The sequence below is a fragment of the Excalfactoria chinensis genome, chromosome 19 (assembly GCF_039878825.1).
Source record: "Excalfactoria chinensis isolate bCotChi1 chromosome 19, bCotChi1.hap2, whole genome shotgun sequence".
NCBI lineage: Eukaryota > Metazoa > Chordata > Aves > Galliformes > Phasianidae > Excalfactoria > Excalfactoria chinensis.
This window is the reverse complement of record NC_092843.1, coordinates 7,272,501-7,284,811: the sequence shown is the minus strand read 5'-3', so window position 1 is coordinate 7,284,811 and position 12,311 is coordinate 7,272,501.

Here is a 12,311-nt window from a genome sequence, read left to right as displayed (position 1 = left end):
CCAGGCTGATAGTTATTCTTTAGGAAGGCGCTGAGCAGTATTGTCAGGGATTGCTTAATATTAATGATGGAGATCTGGGCTCTGGGGGGGAGGCGGGGGCAAGTGAGCACAACTTCAGTGCCTCATCGTCCCCCTCCCCTCCCTTTGTTGTACGCTGGGCTGGCTCGAAGCTCCCACCCCAACATGTGGGGAGCTGAAGGCAGGTCTTGCTCATACTGAGGTCAGCAGGGAGCCCTCGGCTACTGCAGATTGGGACGCAGCCCCCCCCCCCCAGCCCCACTGCCTCCCAGCCCCACTGCCTGCTCTCGTCCCCATCTTGGTGCAGTGGGAACTGCCATGGACGTGCAGGAGAAGATGCTCCCCCAAGCAGAGCGGTGGGGCAGTGGCAGCTCAGACATGATTGAGTCAGATGTGAAAAGAGCCATCCAGATACCCTAATGCACTTACAGTGAGGATTACTCCAGGGTCGCACTGAGTCAATCAGGAGTGGGATCTACACAGAGCCACACCACAGAAAAATGTGATTTTATGCAGATTTAGTGAAAACAAAGGCTTGAACCCACTAACAGACACACTGACACCTGGCTCTACCCACTCAGCTCCAGCAGGAGCACACAGCCTGGCTGTGGGTCAGCACCAGGACCTGGAGCTGTACTGGGGGGGGACCCGCGGGCCATGCCCTGCACTCCACATTGTGGAGTGACCCCAGGCAGCTCCCTCTGGCCTCAACCCCATGGTGAGTGAGGCTGGAGCACATAGAACAGTAAGCAGAGTCACCTCCCAGACATGGAATGACCTGAAATTTCTCTGAGGAGACGTATTTTTCATGTGAACCAACATGCCTCATTTCCCAGTGCTTTCCAAACACATATTAAAATGTTCCAATTCTAGAAGCTGACCAAATTGGCCCAATTTTTAATGCCTTTCTTGCAAAGGAAAGTTTCTCAGCTTTCCTGGGAGCTTTTTGCCTTTTTTGAGCTAAATTTGAATTTATAAACAATAATTAAACTACTGATTATTGATTGAGGAGCTGCAGAGCAGGACCTGGGGCTGATTCCCATCCCCGTACCTCAGGCAGCATCCGTTTGTGTTACTCCTGGAGTGCTGTGCTTCCCACTCATGGCTCTATTACCCAATACAGAATGGGAATCTATCACCCTCTTGGTACGGGGTTGGGCATTTTGAAGCACAAAGCTTTGTCAAACTCTCCGGGATGCTCAGCTGGGCATCCCCATGCACTGCAGCCATGACAGACACTGTGCTCATATACATGGGGGGGAAGGCTGATGGAGTTCCCCCAGCTGTGTGCACATCTTGTAGCTGCCACCAGTACTGGTGGACTCTGAAGGAGAAAGCCCAGGAGCACCTTGACTATTTGGAAGTCCTGACCCAACGCTGCTGAAAACAGTGGGAAACTTACCCAGTGGTTGGCTATGGTCCCTCTGTGCCTTCACCACTGAACATTCTGCACTGAGGACGTCCCGTTGGCTGCGGCAGCAGAGAGCTGAATACCCCAGAATACACGGGATTATCTATTACAATGCTTCAATATTTATCACATTGATTTCTCTTTAACTGCTTTGTAAATCATAGCAGAAATAATGGCCTTCCAACTGAGAGTCATATGCCGCAATCAACCAACAGCAAGTCAAGACTGTAATTTAAAATATACATTAAGCAGTCCTGATGTGAACATCTTGTTTAAATTAAGAGATGGGACATGATTCAAATGGTAAGGCCCCACCGACCATCATTTTCATGGCAAATGGGGCTCGGGGGCTGATGGGATGTGGGGTGGCGGTGCTGGTGCCGGTGCCATCACCCAAACAAGGCTCAGCCCGGCCCATTGTGCTCAGAGCAGCTCAGCCAACCCCCATCACCCATCTGTGCCCCCCACCCCAGACCTGCTGCTCTGCCCCCCACCCCAGCCCCAGCTCCCACTGCCCCAAAGCTGCGCCCACAGAGCCCGGCCCTCACACAGATCTCAGTATTGCCCCTATTTATGAAGCTTCCTTTCCATAATTATCACGCTGTTACGTTGGTGAGTTTCTTGACAAGTTATTAAATCATAATTTCTAATTTAAATGCCAGCTTTTGGCGTGCATGCCTGCTCAGGATAAGCTCATTTTCATTTTTATTAAACATCACCTATTAAACACAAGGAGAATTTTCTTGGGAATAACAGAAAACACCACAGGTGCCTTATTTCCCAGGTCACGTTGCAATGGCTGCACATAATTCCCCACATGTGGAATCAGGGTAGGGGGACGTCCTGCGGCCAGCTGAGTCCCACCAGCACAGCCCAAAGCTCTGCCCCACATGGCACAAAGGCTTTCATGGAACCACAGATTATCCCAAGCTGGAAGGGACCCATAAGGATCATGGAGTCCGACCCCTGGCTCCACTCAGCACCACCTGAAAATCAGGCCACATGGTGGAGAGTGTTGTCCAGATGCCTCTTGAACTCCAGCAGTGCACCTCCTCTCCTTACAGCACCTCACAGAACCACAGAGTGAACTGGGTTGAAAAGGGCTTCAAAGGCCATCTAGACTCAACCACAAAGGCATGCTGGGCTGGACAGCAGCACCCAGTGCATCAACAGAGGCAGCCCTGGGCTCCCACTCCATTGCAGCACCAGCCTTGCACCCAGCAGCTGCCCAGGGCCATGCCCATCCCTGCCACTGTGGTCACAGCAGCTCCAGGGCTGATAGTAAAAGGAAGCTCCCATTTGCACTGCATGATTTCCATCTCCGGTCTATACGCTCGGTGCGATCAGACTGATGAGTTAAATAAATCATCCTTACCTGAAGATAATCCATTTACGCTTTTTAATTAAACACAATTATGACAATTTGTTCTGCTGCCTGCTAGATTGCATGCGCAGCCCGAGCCGAGGGGCAGCGCTGTGGCGGATGTGCTTCCCTCTGGGCTGAAACACAAGCAGGGAAGCACCCAAAGCACATTGTTTGGTGACGGTGCTCAATGTTGGCTGGGAAAAAGAGCACTGAGGGGATGCTGGGGACACTGCAGAGCTGCCGGAATCCTCCTGGAGCCAAGCGCTGTGTGCTGGCCTGGTGGGTGCAGGGTGCTGGATGGGCTCAGCTTCAGGGCCGTGACCCCCAGCCAAAGACAAGCAGAGGGATGGGTGCAAAGCAGCACGGCAGCATTCCCAAAACACCACAGTGACCTTTTCGCAGCCCAGTGAGACAGGAAAGCACATCCCATTTGTTTTGTCAAGGGCTTTTGTTCAGATCCACCTTCCTTCAACCTGCTCGCACTGAGTGAGAGACAAAATAAGACATAATGAGCCCACCTAAATAGATGTTAGGGACCTTGCAGTTATTTGAAAGCCTTCTGCAGTCCTTCTCCCCCTCCCCTTGGCGCAACCAGAGCAAGTTCAACTGCGAGTGAGTACAGCAGACTATGTGCTGTTTGTTTTGGGTTCAATGGCATCTCATTTACACGTGTTAATTGCAACTAATTGGCACTAATTGGATGAACAGGAAACCCTCTGGGAGCACTCATACCTTTAATTTGTAGTAAATATCATTAATTAACATATGCTAATTAGAGCCAATTAACATTGATTAAGGGTTGCCAGCTACTTGGAAAGTACAACTATCCGTGTTGCATTAAGTCAGCACAAAATATGATGCATGCTTGTGGAGTAGTGGGGAGGTGAGCGGGCAGAAGGCAGAGCTGGGCTGCACTCACAGCATCGTGTGCTGCATGCGGGGCACTCACAGCTTCAGCCCCAGTCCTAAGGATAACCTGGCCCCAGTCTCAAGGCCAACCCAGCATGTTGCAGCCAAAGCATGTGAGCGCAGGTGGGTCACCTTCCACCAACCCAAAGATGTGCAAGGAGATATAATGCACCTGCAGGATGAGCCCTTGCTGCCAAAAGAGTGTACAAAGTGGTGTAATGGGGTTCTGCTCAGGGACCTCTGTCTGTCAGAACCAAAGCTCAGCCATTACCTCTCACCTGAGCCACAGAGCTGCCCATCAAGGCACTGCCATCGGGAAGCACCAGTGCTGGGGTGAGAGCAGGGTTCTTGCTGCCCAGGCTCCTCTGTGCAAATTAGGAGCAAACAGAAATCAGACAGCCCTGATAATAGTGTTTTCCCAAAGGGATGGTCCTTTCCGGCTCAACCTTTGGCAGCCAGAGACCACTGCTGGGCTGAGATGGTGGCCTCTAGCACACACAGCCCAGGTCTAGGGTGGGAAGATGGAACTCAGCCCTTTGCAGAGGTGAGCTACCCGGGGGTGCCCAGATGCAGATGAACCAACCACTCACAGGAGCCTCACGTGCCAATCCCTCTTGCTTCCCCGAAGCTTTAGAGCTAAAATTACAAACGTGTTTACTCTGCTGTTTACCATTTCATTATTGCTTCAACTGCTTATCAGTCTGCGGGACAGAGAAGAAAAGCAGTCGATCTTAATGAACACCAGGGGGGAGGAGACCCAATATGGGCTGACACCGGGGCTGCTTCCCCATTTCCATGTTTCTAAAAGGATTACCTGAGAAAACAGAGGCTGGGACTGAGCTGGGGCAGGAAGGGGAGCACTGCAAACAGGACAGATTTTGCTCTTTGCCACAAACTGGGCAGTGCTGGGAGGGGAAGGGGTGAACAGTGAGTCCGCATGTATCCTCTTGTCCTCCACAAGCTCCACAAATGCTGAATGTGCCTCATTTACTTCTGCCTCTAATTGCAAACCAACCCCATGATTTGGGGAATAGATTCATTGGTGGGAAGGGATGCAGGGAGTCTGAAGGATTGCCCCTTCCTCCTCCTACTCGTATCGGTGCTGGAGATGCTCAGCTGGCTGTGGGCAGCAGGGACACAGCAGCAGCACCAAACAGCTGGGGGACACATCTGCCCATCTACAAGCGGGCTGGGGAACTTCTCATCTCTATAATCAGAGGGGACTCCTGAGAACCTGAAGAGGAATTCTTCATGAGCTCAGTGAGAACATCTGCTGGAGTACCAGCAACACATTGCAGGCAGTGCCAGGAAGCTGATAAGCCAAAAAACCTAATGCCAAACAAATAGAGATGGACACAGAGCCTGCAGCATCATGAGGACATGCTTAGTAATCCCATCGCTCCGTCTCACTCCTGATTGCTCCAGCCCTGTGATCTGCTGTTCCCACCCAGGGCTGTGGATCTGAGTTTACTGCACTTAGGAAGAGCTGTCAATAATGTTTACGGTGAACTAAGCACTGGAGCCATTTTCATTTATTTTCATTCGTTATAACCTTATGAACCATTTAATTAAAGCCAAAGACAGGGTGCAGCACTCTTCAGTGTCTGCACCTTGGGAAGACAGCACGCAAGGGTGGGCAGACCACAGCCTACCCTGACCCCTCCTCACCAGGACACACACACCAGGTACCTCAAAGAGCACAGGGTGCTGGGCAGAGCAAGGGCTCCTGCTTGAAGAGGGACATGCAGAACGAACGATCGAACCGCTTGCAAATTCAAGATCTCTTTTTGTTTTATGGCTGCCTTAGCATCCAGCTCCACATGGCTACAGCCCCCTTCAGCAAACATTATGCACAGGATTTATTACGGATGTATACTATTTACTGGGGTTTATAGTGATGTATAGGCTCTCTTCATCATCTGAACAGTAAAGTATATTGTTCTGACCCTTCCGCTCCCTCCATTTGCCTAAGACTCCAGCCACTTGATATTTTTCCAGTTCTGACATTTCAAACATGCAATGCCATATGTATTGCCACTTTCAGGTAATTATCACGTAAAATTAGGCTGGTCTTGTACATGAAACCAGCAATTAGCCAAGGATTGAAGGTCAAAGAGATCTCATTTATAGAGTCTCTAACAAAATGTTAAGTGTAAATGTGTGTCAGATGGTCCAGGATGCCGGATTATATGGGGTCATGACAACGGGGCTGAAGTGTCATCAAGCACGATGTAACCAGTCTGTTGGGCACAGCAGTACAATCTGGGACTTATCTCTCCCCGCCTTATCAGAACCTGTGCTAAATCTAGGGCATGGCCTTAGAGGAGCTTCTGCAGGAGCAGGAAAATGAATGCGGGCCATCGCTGTCCTGGGAGGACTTCCAAAGCAAAGCTCTGAGAGCGAGCTGCTCTTCATTGCGGTGTGACACATGGGTGACATGGGGGGTGACACAAGGAGTGACACACAGGGTGACACACAGGGTGACACACACAGGGTGACACACACAGGGTGACACATGGGATGCTGCCGGCACACATGCTCACGATGGGCACAGCCATGCTGTGTGCTCGGGACGGTGGCACCGCGGTGTCCCTGCAGCCCAGGTCACCGCAGCACTGAGCTCAGTTCTGTAACAGCAAACAAAGTGTGACAGCTTTATTCGTAATTATACCGCGTTTAAAGGAACAAGATGAGCTTAATGAGTTAATAAAGCGGCTGCCTGTCAAAGCGGGCGCTGCCTGGCGGCTCATGCATATGCAGGGCACGGGGTGCCCGGCCATGGCAACGCGCAGGTACCGCCAGCTGCCCCGTCCCGCGGGCCCTGCAGAGTGAAGGCGTGCGAGCCGCCAGCATTTTGTCTCCACACACTTGACAAAACAAAGACAACTCACTCCTCTGGTTTCATGCCACATTTTTTATTCATAAACAAGCTGTTGGCTGTAAAGACATGATAAAACTCGAGCTCAGAGGAGGCTGGCGAACATTTGAATGCAAATCCTCAGCTGCTACAAATCCGTCCTATTATTCAGCTGATTTTTTTTTTTTTTTTTTCTTTTTTTTTTCCCCTTCTCATTTTTGTCTTATGCTAAGCTAGGCAGGATCCCAACCAGAGATATGTGATAAACTCTGGTCAATGCAAAGAAAAGCGCCGGCATCAAAATGCAAAGGCTGGGAGGCTGCAGCTCCGCGGGGCGAGGGCTGAACAAAGGGCTGTGCTGGCTCTGCTGCCAGCAGTGTACCCACGTCCTTTGTCACCCACAGCAGCGCCGGCTGTGCCCGGCTGCTGGCAGGGCTGTGAGCGGGGAGCAGGCACCAGGCTGCACAGTGAGCTGCTGGCTCAATGGGATGCAATGCGCGGGAGCTCTCCAGTGCTCCCATTTCCAACCCCAAATCTCCCAGCGATGCATGCATGCTGTAACTTGACACAGACTCCTTGTACATGCAGGTATCTGAGTTGTGTCTGAGGCTCTTTGGGACCCAAAACTCTCATCCCCATTGACTTGAGTCTGGGTCACAGACACCTGTGCCAGCCCTGGGTCACTGCAAAGCTGCCCAACACAGCCTTTTGCTGGGAGCTGTCCTGCAATGCCATGGGCACAGCACCCAATTACCTCAGGAGAAGGAGAAGGAGGAAGAGAAGGAGGAGGAGGAGGAAGGCCAGAGGAGATACAGTGCAGGGCGACGGGCTTTGCATGACAATTGGGAAACAGAGAAAATAAAAGTTAGCGGGGATTCATTTTCATGAGAATGCAAATGGAAAAGAAAAGACGTTATTTCTTGCTGCCCCTATCAAATAAATTATTTTGAGAACAAAATGCAGCAGAGGTCGAGGGAGGAGGGCTGGAAGGTCACTCGGGGCTGAGGCTTGCAGCTCTGGGTCCTGACTGATAGAGGAATTTGCATTTCTGCTGCTGCTCTACAGCACGAGGACATCTGCTGTCATGGCGTTACAAGGCACGGCAGCTCCGCCACGGGAACCCAACCACAAGTCATTACACCCGATCATTTTGCCTCCCTACCAAACAAATATGACCTTGGATGAGATTTTTTCCTTCTGAACTATTGCTGCACCCAGAGCCCAGCATGCACTGACTGCCTGCTGCCCACCTTCGAGCATGCCAGCCGTGCTGCTGCCCTCTCAGCCCCGGAGCAAACGTGTTTGGAGGACAAAACAAGAACTGGGAAACACTGGCAATAGTCAGAGAGCCACTGTCCCGAGCACAACAACCTGCATCAGTGCACAGGCTCACTCCCAGCTGTGTCTCACCCACACTGAGCGCTGGATGGTTCTGGGGGCAGCAAGGGGTGGTTTGTGGGTGCTCTGTGGGATGGGGACAGCCCACAAAGGGATGCAGCCCCACTCCTGTGCCCTCACAGCCGCCCGGGCTGAGCGCAGGTTCCTGGCGCTCACAGCACAATCAATGCGGGGCCCATGGCTGTGGACAAGAGGAGAGACTTAATTCTAATCTGTATTGACTGCTCACTTCTTTGTCTGCCAATTTGCATCATGGCCTTGTCTGAAACAATGATGTGGGCCTGGCAGGTTCTCTCACAGTAATCCATACCAGCGGGTCAAAATCTCTGAGCGCTCGTTAAAGTCCGTAGATGCAAAATGCACGTTGAGCTGCTGGAACGACACCGAGATGCATCTGTCTCAATATTTATCCACCTTCATCTGCAATTTGCTTACACCCAACAACACCTCCCATTTCCTGCCGCTATCCTAGAGAACATTTCCCAAAGTTTTGTTCTAAAATATTTTGTTATGCTGCCTTCTGTGTGAGGGTCCCAAGGAGCAAAAGTCCTGCATCTGCAGCTTGCTTAAGCTTTGTCACCCACCCCACCACCAGTGGGGCTTGGGGCTGCAGCATGGCATGGAGGAGGAAGTGTGCATGCAGGTGCACAAGTGTGCATTAGTGTGCACTCCTGTTCTTGCATTCCTGTGCTGCCTCCTGATTGCACCCTGGTGACAAGTTACAGTGCCTGTGACCCCAGTGCTGCAGCCAGAAAGCAGAGCCCAGATTGTACTGGCTGCCCAGTGAGGCCAGCTGCACTGAGCTCATGTGGTGGCCATGCAGCTGCCATGGCCCCATGTCCTCCTGCAGCTGCCCACAGCCAGCCACTGAGAGCCCAAGCCTGGTACGTGAGTTTCTGTCCCAGGCATTGAGGAAGACAGAGCTTCCCATGGATCCATCCCATGCACACAGCACTGTGGGGCTGATCCCTGCAAGACACCCTAGGATGCTCTGTGGGATGCATGGGGCTGGACACACAGTGAGCCCAGAGAGATACAAATATGTAAAATAGTGTTTTCCCCAGCTACAGTTTTCGTACTCCAGTGTGGAGAAATGCCCTGCTCATCCAGCAACCGTAGAAAATCTCAATTTCCCACATAAAAATATTAGTGGCTGGCTTAAAATATTAACATGTGGATCGCATTGCCCTCAGAAGCTGTGGGATCGGAGTTTAGCATCAGCAGTTAGACACAGATATGGAATTAGAAATGTAAGCAGTGGCTTTGCAGCCTTGGCTGCCGCAATGGGACGGATGGGGGGCAGTGGTTTCATAGCCAGCTCCTCTCCCCCTCGTCTCCCCTCAGCCCCACACCAACCCCTGCCCCCTGGCATTGAGCAGCACCATGTCAGGCACTGGAGTTCATGGTTGAGGGCACATGGGACAGTAGAAGACCCACACCATCAAACACAGCATCCCACTCCAGGACAAGGGTCTCTCTCTGACCCTCACAAATGCCCCCTCATGGATGCCCTGGCTCAATGGAGCCAGGCTGGGAAGTTGGGAGCTGAGCTGGGCAGAAGGTTAGTGCTGGAAACAAAAAAAAGGGCCTAAATTATTATTCCACCCATAGCCTTCACAAGGAAAATAGAAGCAGCAGATTGAGGCCTGTTTTCATATTTGATAGGGAACCAGATAAATGGCAGGCAGCTTGCTCTGATAAGGCCTTGCTCTGGGCATAACCTCTTTCTCTGAAAGCCTCTTACTATGCATAGAGTCAGGCTATCTGTGCAGCTGCACCTTGACACAAATATATCTGCACCCAAGATGAACCAATTCCCCCAGAAATTACAGGAGTGGGATTGCATCTGGGGAAGGGGCTGCAGACACAGCTTTGCCTTTTTCTTTTTTTTAACGATACTTTTTCCCCCCATGTGGCTTCTCAGGCGAACAACTTCCCCCTCTTCTCCCTTTCTCTGCTCCCTGTGAGCTGTGCTGCTCTGTGGAGCACCACCGTGATGGCAAAGCCAGGCTGGGTTAGCTCAGGGTTTGCCCAGAGCCTCATCTCAGTGCCCTGCAGCCTGGACCTCAGGAGCAGCAGCTTGGTGTCACCTCATTGTCACCCCACTGTGCCACCCCATGGCCCTCCAGCTGCCTCATCTGCCAGCAGGTACAGGCATGATGGAGCAAAAAGGAATGGCTGGGTTATCCAGGTTGTGAGCAGCTTATGAGCAGACCACACTCATTTCCAGCCATTAATGGGCACAAGTAACATCTCCACTACCAATACCACTATTTTTTTTTGAACCAGAAGGGACTGCAGATTAGTTTCCCAGCTGCGCAGCCACTTTAAAGACTTTATCCTAATGTTCTGTTCTGTGGTGACACGAGCTCTATCATCATAAGAAGAACAAATCAGCAATTAGTCCATGAGAGGCATCGCCACGGAGAACAGCCCCCAGCCAGAGGCAGAGGGAATCCTTTACAATGAAAGGCCCCAGGAGAGCCCAGACCCGGCCCTGGCGACGGTGATTGATGCTGGCACTGCAGAGACGCCCCACACCTCCCCAGAAAATTAAAAGCCTATTTGGTACGGTGCTAACAACGCAGCACATTGATATTGTCTCATTATCCGTCAGCGCGGGTCCTCATCTGTATGGTGTTAGGGATACAGACCCACAGCACAAACGCTTTCCCTCTATTCCCCTCATCCACCCCAGAAGGGACTTACAAAACTGATGGCAAATGCTGGGCACACCGAGAGCCCCTGCAGCACTCCCTGTACAACAGCAATGCTGCACAGATGTACGGTGTGCCCCAAAGCTTCAGTGGAGATGTGCTGCAATGGCTCAAGGCTCTCCTGGAACTGGGCACCCCTAGCGCAGGACCCCCATGGCTCAGCATGAAGCCGGCTGCTCTGGGCAGCCCTCAGAGCACTGCAGTTGCCCAGGTGCACCCATCCCTGCTGCCAACTGCAAAGGGACGTCTGTAGGACAGCGAAATATTGGAGCTCGGGGGTTTCCCCGCCCCCGCTCCTTCCAAACTGGCATCTGTTCCGTGCGTGGTTGGAGCAGCAGATGCCTGCTTGCAGCTAATGACAGCAGTAGTCTGCTAACAGATGCCACGCATCCAGCAACAGCCTTTGTCTGAGGGGAACCCTGAGCGCTGCCTGGCTGCAGAGCAGTGGGGCTGAGGGTGCAGCTCTGTGGGAAGGGGTGGCAGCTCCCCTTGGTTCACACAGACACTGTCGGAGCCCCTGGCTCGGAGCAGCCCTGAGGCAGTGAATCCCTGCGCCCACCAAGGATGCTCCACATCAACCCCACAGGGATGGGACCACAAGGGACGTGGGTCCCATAGGGGCTCCCGTGTGGCAGTAGCTCTGTGCCCACAGAGCTCACAGTTGCACAAGTTCCCTGTTTGCAGCCATCCCCTGGGAGCAGGGAGAGCACAGGGTTATCTGCAATGGAGAACAACTGTGCTGCTTCAGAAAATAGTTAAAGAACCAAATTCACCCCCTGGACTTGAAAAGCAGTTAATAAAAAACAATCTCTCTTTGTTTTGAGTGCTTGTTTTTGCAAAAGCTGCTCTTTGCAACCTCCTAATACGAACAAGGCTTAAGGACTGGCCAGATTTTGTTCATCTTCCTACCCAAAGGTTGAAGTTACCCAGCCTGAGATTTCCGTGCTTCCCACAGAGGGCCCGGTGCAATGCTCCCTGCCATGCACTGTGCATCACTTCTGAGCGGCAAAGACCATCAGGTGCAGATATCCAAATTGCCAGAACTGTTTCCTTTCCGAAGGGAAAGCAGACACTGATTACCTCCAGCTGAACCTACCAGACCACTCATCTGATCAAACTCCTCAGTGTAACCCGACGGGCTGACCCGGCTTTTTGCTCTGATGCAAGCAACAAACAAACAAACAAACACACAGACGGACAAACTGTCCTCCTTCACTGTCACAGTCAGAAAGCTTTAAATCACAGAGATCAGAGCGATTGCTTTCTCACCCGGCTCTGCAACATCCTGATGCCCAGAGCAGCTCCCTGTGCCCGCTGGCCGCCCACAGTCAGCTGTTTGCTCAGCATCGGCCACAAATGTGCATTTAATTGGGCACCTTTGCACCCTCTCCCCAACCGCTCCCTCCCCCCCCCCAATCTCCATGGGCCATCTGAATGTGCCGGGGAACAGCCCCGACCCCCCCTTCCCCACATCCACAAAAGGGAGGTCAGCCCTGTGTCAAGTGGGGTGTGGAGACCAGCTGAGGAGCTCGAGAGCTGAATTGTGCCAATTTGCGCAGCCTGCGCCCGCTGAAAAAACTCCTGATAGGGAGGCATGAGCCGGCATATGGTGCCTCACTCAAGAGGCTGTCATTC